Below are 17,097 nucleotides of genomic sequence, written 5' to 3'. Positions count from 1 at the left end.
TTTTTTAAATCCATCCTGGAAAGATTGGACTCTGTCAAGTTTTTGTTTTGCAAATTCCTTTCCTCTCTCCTTTATTCAATGTTGACTCTAAGGAAATAATAAAGCATTTCTTAAGTTCTTTAAAATATATATTGTTTTGTGCCCATTCTCTCCATTTGGCCTATTTATTCAATAATATGACCCTCAACAGCCAAACTTTATTCTTTTAAAAGAAAAAATTAAGGCTCAGAGCATTTATCAAAAAGAAAACAACAATCATGAAACATTGACATTAAACCTATTTATTGAACTATTGTAATAGCCAAAAACTAGAAACCACCTACTCATCAATAATGACCTGATGAGATAAATTACAGTTTTACAGTCGGGATACTCTGTAGCTTGTAAAATAGAATGTGGTAAATTCAAACATGCGTATATGAAGAGATCTCTAAGATATATTGTTATGTAAACAAAAATTAAAGGTACAAATTTAAAATTGTTTAAAGGCTATATACACACTACACACACGCATTTACACACACAAATACATAGCTGCATATGCAAAGGAAATTTCTGTAAGGACATAAAATACCAGTTAATAGTGGTTAAATCTGAGGAGGGGAGCCGAGTTCAAAGGTGGGACCATAGCATAGTTTTAATAGGTACCATTTTGGACATTTTTAAAATCAAGTCTATGTATTACTCTTCTAATTTAAAATTATTAAATAATGTAAATGATGGCATCTATGTTCATTTATGGTTAAAAGGACGTGATTGGTAGATGTTTTAAGCAAAAAATGTTGAGGGGAAAGGAGGACAGAGGGAAGGGTGGCCTGTTTTTTTTTCATGCAAAGAAAATTGAGTACATGTGGGCAAGAAGAGAGCTGCTAGGTATAGGTTCTGGCAGTCTTAGCTGAAGACCTCCACATCCCATATTAACTTTTGGTTCTTTCATCTCTGAATGCAGATAACAGTACAAACTTACGTGTGTTAAGAGCTTTACAACGTCTAGTGACAATTCACCTGAATTATCTCTGATTCTTAGAGGTAGGAATGTGGAGGACTAAGAAATAAATGATTTGACTAGTTACCTGAACTTGGGTGAATTAACTCTTTCAAAATTTAGTTTTCTCAGAAGGATGCAATTGGCAAGAAATGGCAGAGCTAAACTTGAATCTTAATTTAGGATACAGTTTACTGATGCTTTAAAAGCAAGATGATGTGCATTTTTTTTTTTTTTTTTTTTTTTTTACCAATAATGATGTAGGGTTAAAGACAAGATGAAATCCATTTTCTTCTGTTTCCTACCTGGCACAAGCTTATTTTATCCCCAAACCAGAACCTGGCTTATAGATTCTATTTTTGACTCTTTTGTTGTTGTTATTCAGATTCTTATAACTTTAAGAGATATAAACTTTAAAAAAAGAATTGGCCAAATTTAGTGAAAGGCTTATAATATGCATTATTAAAGGATTTTTTGTTTTACCCCCAATTATTCTAAATCAGTGGTTTATTGGCGGGTGATTTTGCCCCCAAGGGAACATCTGACAATGTATGGAAACATTTCTAGCTGTCACAACTGGGGGAAGTGTTCCTAGCATCTAGTGGGTAGTAGCCAAGGATGCTGCTAATCATCTTAAAATGTACAGGACAGCTCCTACATCAAAGAGTTACCTGGCCCTAGATGTCCATAGTACTGAGACTGAGAAACCACGCTGTAAACACTGCGCTTTTCTACGTTATTTACAAAGAGGTTAAAAAAAAAAGTATTCTGTATATATTGTGATGTGGCAAGGAAGTAAGTTTAGATGGAGAGAAGAGGATAACCAAGGCCCAAGGCTGTGGGTCACTCCAAAGTTAAGAAGTCATGGAGAAGAGGAAGAAACAGCAAATGAGGATGAGGCTGGGAGGAAAAGCAAAGTGTGGTGACCTGGAAGCCTGTGGTAAAAAGTGTGTCAGAAAACACATTGGCATCAACTTGCTTGAATGCTGTTAATAGGTCAAGTAATCCATTCTCCATGGGGGGTTTATATTTAAACAAAGGGTCTGAGAAATTAACCTCATTGAAATTAACAATATGAAAGGCTTGAGGTCCTTAGTCCTCTTCATATTTGAATTTTTGAAGATGTGGCCAGAAAAAGTAATATTTACAGGGATCACAGGAGGGCTCTTTGAGGGACTATGTGAGGGGAGGGGGCTTTTGTGACCCTCAAATTATACTTAGGCTACTTTAGAGTCCACAAAGTTAGGCTTGTAAACAAGTGAGCGAATAAATCCTATTTTGGACCCCTCCCTACGCCCCACCACAGCTTGCAGAGTGCCACCATATCTCCCTAGCAAGGAGGTTAGTGATTCTTGTCTCCAGGCCCCCACCCAGTCTTTCTACCCATAGATAAAGTTTTTAGGAATAGAGTTCTCAGAACCAGCTTCAGGCACTTTCCCTCTGTGACTCCTGTCATGCCAATTTCCAAACTTGGCCAAGCCTGTGGGTCAGTGCAGCAGGGCTGAGATAGAGAGCCACGTGGAACACTATGACATTGGAGTAGCTTCAAGCCAAATTAATGCTCTTTGTAACAGGGAAATATTGCAGGAAAGCAGGAGAGAGAGAGAGAGATCAGAGAAAAGAGCCACAGATCTAGATATTATCACGTACTCTGTGGTGTGGGAGAATATTCCATGTCACAGTTCTCTTAAAACCAGAAAGGGGGGCTTCCCTGGTGGCGCAGTGGTTGAGAATCTGCCTGCCAATGCAGGGGACACGGGTTCGAGCCCTGGTCTGGGAAGATCCCACATGCCGTGGAGCAACTAAGCCCGTGAGCCACAACTACTGAGCCTGTGCGTCTGGAGCCTGTGCTCCGCAACAAGAGAGGCCGCGATAGTGAGAGGCCCACGCACCGCGATGAAGAGTGGCCCCCGCTCGCCGCAACTAGAGAAAGCCCTCACACAGAAACGAAGACCCAACACAGCCATAAATAAATAAATAAATAAATAAAATTAAAAAAAAAAAAAACAAAAACAGAAACCTGAAAGGCTTTTACAACTCCAAGAGCTCGTATGGCTCGCATAGACCAACTCCTTCATTTTATGGATGAAGGATTTTGAGGCAGAGAGGTTAGATAACTTGGCTTAAATTAAGTGACAGTGGGATTCTGTCCCATTCCAGTCAATGGATGAACATGATATTGGCAAGTTTCAAGATTTTAAAAATCACCATAATTATCAACCAGAGTAAAACTTAGAGGAAGGGGAAAAGTTGATGTCAAATAAGAGACAGTAGATGGCTCTAAAGCCTCCTCCCTCCCACACTGATGCTGGATTAAGGCATGGAAAGCTTTTGCTACCCAGGAAAGAGAGTATGATCCTCCACTGGGCATTGATAGGCTATGAAATACAAAAGAAGCAGCTTTGAGTCTCCTCCTTTCAGAAGAATATGAGTGGTGGCGGAAAATTTTTTTAAATGCAAATTCTCTTGTCTGTACTTTCACCACAGTGATGACGAATGGGAAGTAGGATGCATGAGTGACTTTTAAAAGACATATGTCAGGAAGTAAGCTCTAGTTGTGAGAGAATATAGAATAGGAAATATTTTGGACCATTTTCCTTTTTTAAGAGAACAAGTAGAAATGGTAGAAAATCATAGTGGATTACCTTAGTTTTAAATTTTTATTATTTTATTTTTTTCCCCCTACAATGGCAGCCCTAGTTTGACACCATGGAGTGCCACTACATTCCTGTTCACTACTAATTTAATATTTGCAAGTACAGGTTAGAGGCCGGAAGTGAATTAATGTCTAAATGAGTAAAATTTCACATATTCTAAATCTTATGGTGTCGGTGTTCTGCATCCTTATTCTTGTGGGTTTTGTTTTTTTACATTGATTATTTCTCTAGTTATGCATGCTTTTTGCAAAGTGAAAACACAAGCAAAAACCCCACTGCCTCATATAATCTTTTCCATAACATTGTATTCTAAAATGTATTACACTAATGTTGAAAATAAAAGAAATGGATACTCAGAGGGATTAAATATCACCTATATCCATGAAGTTAGCAATTAAAAGTCTATTGACTACATATCAAATGTTCTTTCGAAATCAATACTACCCCTAGTGCTTGCTCTAGACGCACTGTCCTCAAAGTTTAGTATGCATAAGAACCAAGAAGGAACAAGTTAAATATCCAGATTTCTGGGCCCTTCCCTGGAGACTGATTCTCTTACTTGGATAGATCCCCAAAATCTACATTGTTGATAGGCATCCCCTCTCCATACTATAAGAACCTCAAGATCATCTTAGAGTTTCAAGTTCAGAACTCCTTTTCATGAAGAGTCATGCCAACAGGATTTCTCATGAATGGAAATGGGAAGCTTGTTTTTTAGGGAATAAAATTTAAAGAGTGGTAGGAATAGTGGTCACCAAGAGAGAATTGGAACAGAGACCAGTGTCACGGAAAAAAAGAAAAATGCAGGTGCTTTAGAGTCATCCATGAAGGGATAGTTTCCCAAACTGGATTTTACAACGTAAAGAATATTTTAGTTGAAAATATTTTTGAGCAAGGAAAATGAATGTGCATAGAAGAAATGTGCAAACAGTAGCATTTAGAAGAATGGGATGACCCTTTTATAGCCACAGATAGAAATGACACTAGGCTGAATTGGTCCCTATCTCACTGCTGCCATTAGAAACCAAGAATATGCAGATATCCAGGCAGGGTCCTTTTACATGTCCTAAGAATTCATTTGTACTAAGAAGGGTTTTCTTAGGATAGCTCTCTAGACCTCTAGAGAAGGCAAGCTTTCCTTTAGGTTAGTGAGATCAGAACCCACTAACATCACATCAAAGCTTCTTTAATGCTTTCAGAGAATAAATCCACCCAGAAAGACATACCCAATCTATTTCACGCACAACAATGACACATGAAGATGAAGGGAGAGTGCAGTGTACAGAAATCCTCCAGTCACTGTTTTCTCCCAGCTGGCTTCTAGGTTGGGCACTTTAAGACCAAAGGGTAAAAATGGTGCTGAACGGATGTCTACTGCCAGTCCTTAACTCATTTTTTAAAAATTTCTGAGCTTTTTGGCATACGATACATTTATTTTATTTCAACATAATGATGACTAACCGTTCACATTGATCCAAACTCAAGACTCAAGGAACAAGTTTAATAAGGAAGCGATTCTTTCAGGATGTTGTGAGTAGGACAATGCCTTTTACCAAACAGACACCAGTGATCAAAAATAGTTTTGGTGGCTGATTAATGAAAAGCATTAATCAACAAAAGCCATAGTCCATGGTCCAGTCTGTTAGAAGGAAAGAGGGAATGGAGGGAGAGAGGCAAGAAAGAAAAGAACAAAAGGCAAAAAACAGTGCAAAACATTACATGTAGCTGAGGTGCATTAATAGACCTTGTGAGAAACTTGTTTTTCAGTGAGTACCGTTTGTCAGACATTGTAAAATGTGAGTCCCCTTCCCCTCCACTTCCCCCACCTCCCGCACTGATAATGGACCACACAATATTTTAAGCAACAAGAATGACTTCGAAAAGATACCTACACTGACAGTTACACATGACTTCACAATCCTATGCACACACACAAGCACGCGCACATAAAGAATCCACATTTTTACTTATCAGGAGTAAATGTTTTCCATTAACAAAACTGTGAAACCTAAGTTGGAAACAAAGCTCATCGTGGACTAAATATAACATTATAAGAAAATCCGTGAACAGGAGTTCTCAAGTTTTCACTCATACAAATATACTGTAAAGTTCCATGAGCAAACTGCAGCTGGCAGAAGCACTTTTTTCATGTAGACTTAATATTTTATAGCAATTCTTTCCCAAACTTAAGATGCCAAGGAATTTGAGTGTTTGTTTAAAATGCAATTTTATGGCCCCACCCTGGTGGACTTAATTATAATTTCTAGGGATGAGGGTGAAAAACTGCATACTTAACCTCTACTCCTGGGGATGCTGACGAAGGTTGTTATGGGCCTCAGTGTGAGAAACACATCTATGTACGCCCCCCTCCTGCGTCCAGCCACTTCCCCCCGTGACACCAGCCTTGGACTGGATAATCCAATTCAATTGGATTATCCAACTGAACTCCTACAGCATGACACCTTTCATTATGGGGGATAGAAGGTTGGAAAATCTAGAGAGAGCTTAGAAATGATGGGATGAACAGATTCTGAAAAGATTTCCTGCAACAGATTGCATTCAATTTGGATCTAGAAAGATGGTAGAGTCATTTTAGGAAAGGCATGAAAGTGTAAAAGTGCTTTTCCTTAAAAATTTAGAATTTATTATATAAATGATAAGCTTCTTTATCTTTTCAACTGGAGGACCAAGCAATGCTTACAGCACATAAGAAATGGTCAATACACATTAGTTGAATTAGTAAATATGATCACCACAACAAAGTAAATTATAAAAAAATTCAGTCACAATCCCACTACCTTCACAAACCTTTCTATTGCTCTTGATGCTGTTGTTAGCGTTTTGATTTTCATTTCACATTTTTTTCTATTTCTTATCTGTACACACACATAATTTTAAATAGTTGCAATAATACAGCAAAGAAAACCATAAACAAAACAAAAAGACAACCCACAGAATGGGAGAAAATATTTGCAAACGAAGAGACCAACAAGGGATTAATCTCCAAAATATACAAACAGTTCATGAAACTCAATATCCAAAAAACAACCCAATCAAAAAAATGGGCAGAAGATCTAAATAGACATTTCTCCAAAGAAGACATACAGATGGCCAAGAGGCACATGAAAAGATGCTCAACATCACTAATTATTAGAGAAATGCAAATCAAAATGATAATAAGGTATCACCTCACACCAGTCAGAATGGCCATCATCAAAAAAATCTACACACAATAAACGCTGGAGAGGGTGTGGAGAAAAGGGAACCCTCTTGCACTGTTGGTGGGAGTGTAAACTGATACAGCCACTATGGAGAACAGTATGGAATTTCCTTAAAAAACTAAACATAGAGCTAACATATGGCCCAGCACTCCCACTCCTGGGCATACATCCAGAGAAAACCATAATTCGAAAAGATACATGCACCCCAATGTTTATTGCAGCACTCTTTACAATAGCCAGGACATGGAAGCAACCTAAATGTCCACTGACAGATGAATGGAAAAGAAGATGTGGTATATATATACAATGGAATATTACTCAGCCATAAAAAAAGATCAAAATAATGCCATTTGCTGTGACAGGGATGGACCTAGAGATTGTCATACTGAATGAAGTAAGTCAGACAGAGAAAGACAAATGTCATATGATATTGCTTATATGTGGAATCTAAAAAATTGGTACCGATGAAATTATCTATAAAACAGAAACAGAGTCACAAATGTAGAAAACAAATTTATGGTTACCAAGGGGGAAATGCCAGGTAAATTGGGAGATTGGGATTGACATATACACATTACTATATATAAAATAGATAACTAATAAGAACCTACTGTATAGCACAGGGAACTCTACTCAATACTCTGTAATGATATATATGGGAAAAGAATGTAAAAAAGAGTGGATATATGCATAACTGATTCATTTTGCTGTACAGCAGAAACTAATACAACACTGTAAATCAACTATACTCCAATAACAATTAATTAAAAAATAGCTGCAATAATAAAGATATAGTTTTATAATTTAATAAAATAGCATATACATTTTCCATCTTGACCTAGAACATCATTATTATCATTTTAACAGCAATACAATAGATAAACTGGTGTGTTATAATTCACATAATTATTTTGAATTTTTTTGGATAATGCATTCATTTCTATTTTGTATTTCTGCTATGGTAAATAACACTTTTCTTCCTTTGTGTTTTTTTTTTTTTTTCATAAGATAAATTCCCCAAAGTGGGATTACTGGTCTAAAGACATAAGTGTTTTTATAGATCTTGAAACGATCTGCCAAAGCACTTTTCAAAGATTTGTTCTAATTTTCACATTGTCTCCAGCACTGGTGTGAACATGTTGTCTTTTCTATCTGGAGATGCCCTTTTTCCATTTAAAAAAAAATTCTGGTAAACTCCTACACATTGTTTTATATCAAGCTCAAGTGCTACCCTTCTTTGCAGGCTTCTCAAAGTCCCTAGGCAGAGTTAGTCATGATTTCCATCATGTTCCCATAGTACTTTGTAATAATACCATTTTTAGCACTTAAATAATTCTGTTTGCTGTAGTTGTTTGTATCTTTCTTTTTCTTCTTCCTGGATTATTAGCAACTATAAAGTTGGACCCCTGTCCACTTCATCCTTAGAGCCTCTGGCACAGGGCCTGGCATATAGTAGACATTCAATAAATGTTTGTTAAGTGAATGAGGAATGAATGAATGAATGAATGAATGAGTCAACGTGATGCACACCCAAGCCTCTTGCTGTATCTCTGGGTAAAATGCCTTCTTTCGCCAACTCTATCATAGGCCACCTAGTCCTAGGAACATTTGTATTTTTGTAGGTCTGCTTTGTAATATTTATGGATTTTTTTTTACATTTGTATATTTTGTAGCTCTATATTTTTATATTTTTACTGATCTACTTTCAGGTCTTGGTGGCACAGTTCTGTGACTTGTTGTGAATTAACTCTCTGAATCCTTTAGATAACGACTTCTGGGTACACCAGAGTCAGAAAATGTGTCTTTCCAGTTTAAAAAGAAGCACCTTTTATGAATAAAATGTTAGGACTAGTGAACAGGATTATAAATCTACCTGTGGAGACTATAGCATGTACATGGCCCCACTGTAGAGAGAATGAAAATTTTAAAATGATCACTGATACTGAATTATATAATAATATATAATCAATAATTATTCTTATATTATATATCACTTTATGCATTTTGACATACACACTCTCACTTTATCCTTACCAAAACCTGGTAAGAAATGCAGACAAAGCAAGTATATCACATTTAAAGTTTGGAAGATAAGGAATCTAAAGCACAGAAACATGGTTAGGAAGTGGAAAAAGCAGGACCAGTACTCACATATTTTGAATCACATTTTAGCCCTCATTCTAATAAACTCATGAGACCCCGCTGAATTTTGTTAATTAACCAAATTGAGAAAATGAGCTTTTAAACAATATAAAATAGACTGGTGATTAAAAAACAAACAGGCAAACAAACAAGCAAAAACCGCTGGCAACAGAAACATTTGTTCCAAAAGAATACTTAAAAATAATTCCATATGAAAAACAAATAATATCAGGGGATTCTTATTGAAATTGGTGGCAGATGGAGGGGGCTGCTCTCCCTCCTACCTGGTGGCGTACTTTCTATAATTTACACTCAGGAAAGCATCACAGTGGACCATTCACTCACTCAGTCCTTCAACTAATACATATTATGGTCTTACTAGGTATGAAGAACTATGGGTAATACAAAAAAAAAAAAAAATATGGCAGAGTCCTTCTCCAAGACCACACATATACACACCTACATTCTATCTCTCTCTCTTTCTTCCTCTCCCTTTCTCTCTCTCTAACGCAGTATATTATAAACGCCACAGAAATTACATTACATAGTAAACATTCTGAAACTTCAGGGACAAAAGATAACTTCTAGGTCCATACCCTGTACTGAGTTCCAGATGTCCATGTAAGGAACAAAATGAAGGGATACAGATTTTGTTTCTTATTTTGTGACTTTGTATAAACCATTTAATCTGCCTATGCTGATGTGTCCTTGTCTGTGAAATAAAGGAACTGAATCACTTTTGCTAATCAAATGCATGTACTATGTGACCACAGGGGAGAGGGTAATTCAGTGGTAAGAGCACAGGCGGTGAGATCAGACAGATCTGGTTTCATGACCTAAGCTTGGGGCTTAGATCAGCCGGTTAGCACAAACTTCCTAAATCCCAGCATCTTCATCCATAAAATGAGAATAATGGCAACATATACCTTTTGAAATTTCCCATAAGGTATAAGTGAGATAATATATAACACTTAGCAGAAAAACTGGCACATATTCAATGGTCAATAAATAGTAATAATCACGAACTATTAACATGAAAAAGTTGCTGCTAAGTGCACACAATGTTTCAGTTCTACGGTTCTACATAATTTATTTTTGACACAGGCTCACTCACTGTGGAAGCAATTAGTGTTCTATATTAAATAAAGGTCAAAGACTTTGGCAAGGTAAATACATACTTAGAAATTTTCAAATTAGGTATAGATTCATGCAAAGCCTTGGCAAGATGCTACGTTTCATTTTGCAATGTGCTAGATTTTGTGGTACTCTTTGGAAAAGGCTAGGCTTTTTTTCAGTTGTCATTTGTATGTGACCTCCAGTTCGATCAATCAAAAACAATTAAGTCATTAGTGTGCCCTGAGTTTAGTCACTTCCATAAATGCTGCATTAGTTGCCTTAGAGATTCTCAACTTCATTTCCACTGTGACAAGCATGATGAATGGAGTTCACAAGCATGACACACTCCCAGGCACATTCCCAGCAAGCTGGCTACAAACTCATCCTTTCTCTTTCACCTAAGAAGGCATATGGGCATGCGAGTGTGTTAGAGAGATGTTATCATAGACAATCTTGAATCTACTCTGCTGATTATTTAAGACAAACAAAAAACTTAATTATTCACTCATTTTGGAAGTTAAACCATAATTATTAACATTACTTAAAACATACTTCACATGTGATCGGGACATATCAATATGTAAGAAATTATGGTACAGAATCACCCCATGGCATGACCCAAGGATATGTGCTTGATGTGTGGGAAAATCAAAAGCTCAGTCACTGAAGAAAATGCATTATGAAAGAAGAAAAAGATCTAGTGTCACAAACTATGTGAAGTTTGAAAAGATGTTTACTTAATAACCTGCTACTTGGATTTTAGTGTGGTGATAAATTGTCTAGAACCTCAGAAGAGGCAGGACACATATGTGTATCATTAGTAATCCTGCATTCTCTAAAACAGCAATTCTTAAATTTTTTAGTTTCAGGGAACATTTCACTCTTAAAAATTATTAAAGACTCCAAACATCTTTTGTTTACAGAGATTATATCTATGGATATATACTCTTTTAGAAATTAAAAGTAAAAAACTGTTAAATATTTATTAATTCATTTAAAAACAACAACAGTAAATCTATTATATGTTAACATAAAACATACATTTAAAAAATAGCTATTTTTAAAAATAAAAATTTTTCAAGAGCACAGCATTGTTTTACATTTTTGCAAATATTTTAAATACTCGGTTTAATACAAGACATTTTGGTGCTAATATCTGTTTCTGCATTCAATCTGTTGCAAAATTACATGTCATTTAGTCTCTGAAAAACTCCACTGTACTCTTGTGGAAAATATGAGAATAAAAAAGGCAAATAAAATCTTAGTATTATTATGAAAATAGTTTTGACTTCACTGAAAAGGTCTCAGAGATCCCCCCTCCTCCACTCATGCCCCAAGGTTTTGAGAATCACTGATGTAAAGTTTCTATAATATTTAGAAACTACATTCATTATTATTTTTTGGTATGTTATTATTATCTTCAGTACACCTATGTGCTATTCTCATTTCTCTATTTGAAAGCTTCCTGATGGAGAAGACCATGTCTCACAAATCTTAGGCATCATTTACAGCATGGTAGGCCTGCCTAGAACCATAGTATAGCATCGATATATAATATGTGATTAATTGATCTACTGATTGATTAAAATTCATGATGTCTTATGGTTCCTTTAATGACCTTTAAACTATTTACTGTAGTAGCATTTGTACAGTTCATCAAATTTTGAGCCCATTACGTCAACATTCTACTTAAGTAGAAGGAGAAGCTAATTGTATCTGAAATTATTACAGATGAGACAAAGGTTTTTTTTCCCCCCTTAGGAAGCACCTGTGAATTCTGGAAGAGAAATATGAGACAAGAAGCTAGAATTCTACAGTTCTAGGGATGTCATTATTACATTTTTTTCCCCATAAAAATTGCCCTGATGCATCAGACAGATGATATTTCAAGGTCCAATTAATTTGTGTATTTAGTTGTAGTTTCATAATTACAAAACAATTGAAAGCTAATAACATGGAAGGAAATGGCAGTTTGAATTAATTAAAAGCTAGAGTTTCATACCTCTATGAATGGGAAAAAAAGCAACAAATATCATTAGTATTTTTATTTATTCTACTTCAAAATCAGATCCTTTGAGAGACACCCACATAGTAACTCAGAAATGAAACATTTCTACATTTATCCTCGCTGAATCCTTGCAGAGTGGGATGGTTGGCAAATATATATTAAAGAATGAAACAGTCCTCCTAAATTAAAGGCTTTATTACATAATAAATAATTTCTTTGACTCTTACAAAATGGTTCTTTTATCTTCAAATCTGTGAAAACCCACAGAAAGAGACTTACTGCCTGCCATTGCATTGGTAAGCAGGTAACTGTTTTGACTATTCTGTCATAAGGAGAGTATATATTAAAAAAAGGCTCTTCCCTGCTAAAATCTGGGTAGATAAACAAAATAGCTGCTAGATTGGGAAGTGAAAAGTGGGGTCACCCATCTGAATTGGGTTTTCGTTTGTCATGATTCATAGGACAGCAGGTATGCTAGTCTAGTTGTCTTCTGCTTTCAGAGGAAGTCTACATTTTGTAAACTCATGGCTGAATCACAAAGCATAAGGCCTCAAGGCTCAGTGGCTCAGTAAACACAGTTCTCTTAGGTATTTCATCTTAAACTGATTTTGCTTGTGACCCACATAGGTAGAAAAGGAGCCCCAAATCCTGCCTATCCTACCTGTGAACACTACAATGGACCGAAGTGTCACTGTACAAGTAAATTTGGGAAGCCAGGGATGGGGGGAGATTTATGGATGATTAATATTTGAACTGTAAAACAAATGTCTGAAATTCTTACTGACAAATGTTAGTTGATGCAATTATGTGTCATTCAACAGAGTTAACCAAGAAACTCAAATAAACTAAATTGTAAATGTTGAAACTAAACTCCTAGCAGATTAATTTAAAAAGCAAAACTGTTACCAGATGAAAACAACACACAACACAAGTCAGGTAGGAACTCCTACTACCCATTCACATGCATGTGCAGTGGGAGCTTGGAAACCCTGCCCGGCAAAATGTGGCAGCCTGACTCTAGATTATTCAGTTTGAATTTTGAGTAAGTGTAATTGTGTGCTATTTTTAGCTTATAAATGCTAAGGTTGTTTAATTCTTAATAATCTCATAGGTAGCCCTTAATTGTACTGTGAAAATCTACGTTCAATGGTTTGTGTGCCATTAGCCTACGAAAAGCAAATAAAGGATGTACATTTCCGGTTCAGGACGCAATCCATCAAGTGGAACCTTGGGGTCTTTGGGCCAAGGATTTGTATGTGAAAATCAATGCTCTAAGGCTTATTAAATCTCCATATAAAAAAGATCAAGTCATTCAACAAATATGTGTTGGGTCTACTAAACTGCAAACCTATTTAAGACTCTGGATACAGCAGTGAACAAGACAAGGCCCTGCTCTAGTCCATTTTCTAGTTAGAAAAAGTCAGAAAACCAATAGCCAACCAATGCCCCACTGTCAATGCCCTCCAGCCAGAGATCACTAGGAACATGTCTTCAGTTGAACAAGTTGGGTTTATTAATTTTTATAGCAAGACAGAACACACATCAGAGGGAACCATGAAGCGTCTCAGTAAGAGGGTGTTAGAAAAGACATAGTAAAGAGTTTGGGCTTGTATTAGTCGACTTGGGGCAAGGTTAAGAAAGCATGGCTTTGTTCTGGATTGGATGCTATCAGGAAGTAGAGGTAATTCTACAATTGACTGGGTATCTCTAAATCTTACCTATAGCAAGAGCAGACTAGAGTCACGATAGACCTGTGATTGGTAGATAAGTGGTAGTCACTCATTTTAACCAAAAGATGGTTTGACATTTTGTAGGTTGCACAGTGACCTTGATTTTAACTGTTTTTAAACAAAATAATAATGTGGCTTTGTTCTTGCTTATGGTCTCAGAGTGACCTGTCTCATGTTGGTATTCTGTGAGATAGTTTCTGTCCAACAGGCAAAAACTATGATCTTTCTGTGAGCTCCAGGACAGCTTCTAATGATATTCAGGCCTCACTGTGTGGATTAAGCCAGTTCCCAGATTTCAGGGACTGCTCTTCTCTTCCAAGCATCCAACCAAAGAAGCAATAAACAAACAACAACACAGACAAAAATCAAAGGGTGATAGAACAGGGTAAAAGGGAGGGCCCTTTATATTGGGTGTTTGTGGAAAGGCTCTTGGACTTGAACAACCAAAAGAAGCCAATTTGTGACCACCTTGGGGGAGAGTGTAAACGTTCTAGGGAACAACTATGCCAAGGCCCTAAGGTTGAAAAGTGTTTGAGGGATGAAAGACAGATAGTTTGACCCAAGAATGGTCAGTGAGGAAGAAAGAGGGCAGGAGAGAGTCAGATGGGAGCTTTGTAGTCTAGGTAGGGGACTGAGACTTTATTCTAAAGTGTGATGGGAAATCATTGGAAGTCTGAATAATGACATAGTTTTACATACATATTTAAAAGATCCTCCTGTATGATCAATGAAGAATGTGTTATGGGGGTTGAAGAGCAGATGAGAAGCAGGGAAATGAGTTAAGAGGTTTTGCCGTGTGGGCAGGAGATGACAGAGGTTTGCCCCAGGGTGGTGGTGGTAGAGATGAGTAGAAGGGACTATTTTGAAGTCAGTGTTGTGGGGCTTACTGGTGGATTAATTTGGGGGGTGAGGAGGAGGGAGGGATAAATGGAGGATGATTTTACTAGTTATTGGGTTCTTAATGTCAGTGATAATCTTCTTCACAATATCATTCCTAATTCCTGAAGGCACTGGATATTGAATGAAAGAATTCATGTTGTCAGGAATGTTAGCCCAAGTAGCAAGCTTCAAAACTGTACACATTTATTAACTTAACAGTTGCGATTTGGTTCCTAATTCTCTCTATTGTCTTGTAGATAACTCAGTGGTAACAAAGTACAAAATAAACCCCAGTCTGGACAGAACAACTCAATCAAGGTGGTATTGTCATAAATAAGTACTAAGTAAATGTCTCCTATCTACTTAGTAAAAACGTGCAGGAAAAAAGTCTAAAATAAATAGATTTGGAGAACTTTTTAAAAAATAAACAGGAAAAAAATGGGTGATGACTTATAGCAGATAAAAATCCCAAAGATTCTGAATTTTGTCCCTAAACATCTTCGATAAGATATCTAACTTTATCTCCTTAACTCAAGTGAATGGTACATTGGCTTACCTTGAAGGAGTCTTAGAAGAATTGGCTGTGGTATTTGCTGCCTCCTGTCAACCTCTGAAAGTCACAGGCCCATCAGATGGCCTTATCTAATTTCCTGCCCTGAACCCAGAGAGAACTATCCTCAGGAACACACAGAAGCTGGGTAAGGAAGTATGGGCAGTAAACCACTGCTTCTCCAGAATCACACTGGGGCGCCTTCCTTTCCTCTCACAAGAGAAGTCCCTCAGGAAGCAGTAAGGAAGAAGAGTATGGGAGTTCTCATTATTGCCTATGGAAGCACATGGTTGGAGCCCAGACTTTCTTTCCAGTGTGATGATGACTCCAGCAGAGGAGCCGGTGCCTCTACGGCATGTTTTCTTATTTTGGAATCCGACAGTTCAAAATTTTATTATGTGTAAGCAGAATAGGGTGTGGAGTATAAGCAGGAAGTTTCTTTCTGTCTTTGTCTACTGATATGTTTAAAGCAGTATGACCAATAAAAAGACAAAAACAGTCTGTTTAAGTCTGGGAATGTTCTTGTAAAGCACTAGAGGAATAGCTTCAATCCACAGATAACATGGCACCTAGCATACTACCAGATTATCCAAAACGTACTGCACAAAATCTATTTTAGAATCCATTTTCTGCATGTTTTTACTAAGTAGGTAGGAGACATTTACTTAGTACTCATTTCTGACAATACTACCTTGATTGAGTTGTTCTGTCCAAATGGGGTTATTTTGTACTTTGTTACCACTGAGTTACCTACAATTTGACACTTGACTTTCGAAGGTTACTTAAACTACAATGGTGAGAGTTGGGGGAAAATACAAATATCTCAGAGGTCATGTGGTCACAACCTGCTACGGGGACACCATGTAAAATCGTCATAGCTAACGGAACTGCTTCAAGAAACCAAAGATAGAATGTGGTCATCCTATGGCCCAGAGGCAACCTCACAACCATTAAAATGACTCCCTGGGTCAGCCATGCTCACTCACTCTCATTCGAAACAATTATTTGATGATATGGCAAACTACAAAGTACTCTGCTTCGTGTACGGCAAAAGATGAGAGCGAATTTCTAGACGTTAATAAACAGGTTAGCAGTTTTCTTTCACTCTGCTCATAGCACCATGGAAAAATCACTGAAGTGTGAAAAACAGGATTCTGTCACACCAGTGCCTCACATCCAATGCTGCAAGAGAATGATACATTGACATATTTAGGTGTAGTTCTCATAATTTCACCCAACTCAAAGCAATGACTGAACACTCCTGGGTAACATGAAAACACCTGGAGAAAGGAGAGAAAATGATCTTTCTTTCCAATCTCCTTCATACCTTTGGATCCCTTATAGCTAAGGATACACATTTCTTGCAGTGATTGAAGAGGGTGGTAACATCTGTCAAATCAGTAAAATCAAGACATGAAACTCATTTTTAAGATCTCAGTAGAGGATAAAAATGAGAGAAAGATAACTTGTAATTTCTGCCAATTAGATACGCCGGAATAACTAAGGGAAATGAGCGCTTAAAAAAAAGAAAACCACTTTCCTTGACTTCTTAAAAATTGAATTACTGCATTTCAATTAACATTGTCATCTGTAATTATAAGAGTGTTGAAACTTTATTTCCCCTTTTCTGAGTCCTAAGTTTGTCTTCTGAGAGAAAATAAAATCTTTTAAATGTAATCATATATTTTAAAAAGCAGTAAAGCCTAGTACTTTTCGTAATATTTTCAACAATCAATATACCTGAAAAAAAAAGAAAGAAAACAACCTATATTTCAAGTATGGACAGCACCATGCTGGAGAGTAAAAAAA

General features: G+C 36.7%; 1 protein-coding gene across 25 annotated transcripts in view; it reads right to left on the bottom strand.

The window, feature by feature from the left end:
* Positions 1–17,097, bottom strand: part of NRXN1 (neurexin 1) — a 1,120,109-nt gene that overhangs the window by 56,515 nt on the left and 1,046,497 nt on the right. The gene's annotated exons all lie outside the window — the stretch shown is intronic.

This window comes from Balaenoptera physalus (assembly GCF_965194825.1).
Source record: "Balaenoptera physalus genome assembly, chromosome: 15".
NCBI lineage: Eukaryota > Metazoa > Chordata > Mammalia > Artiodactyla > Balaenopteridae > Balaenoptera > Balaenoptera physalus.
The sequence above is the reverse complement of the archived record's forward strand: the minus strand, read 5'-3'. Positions and strand labels throughout refer to the sequence as shown.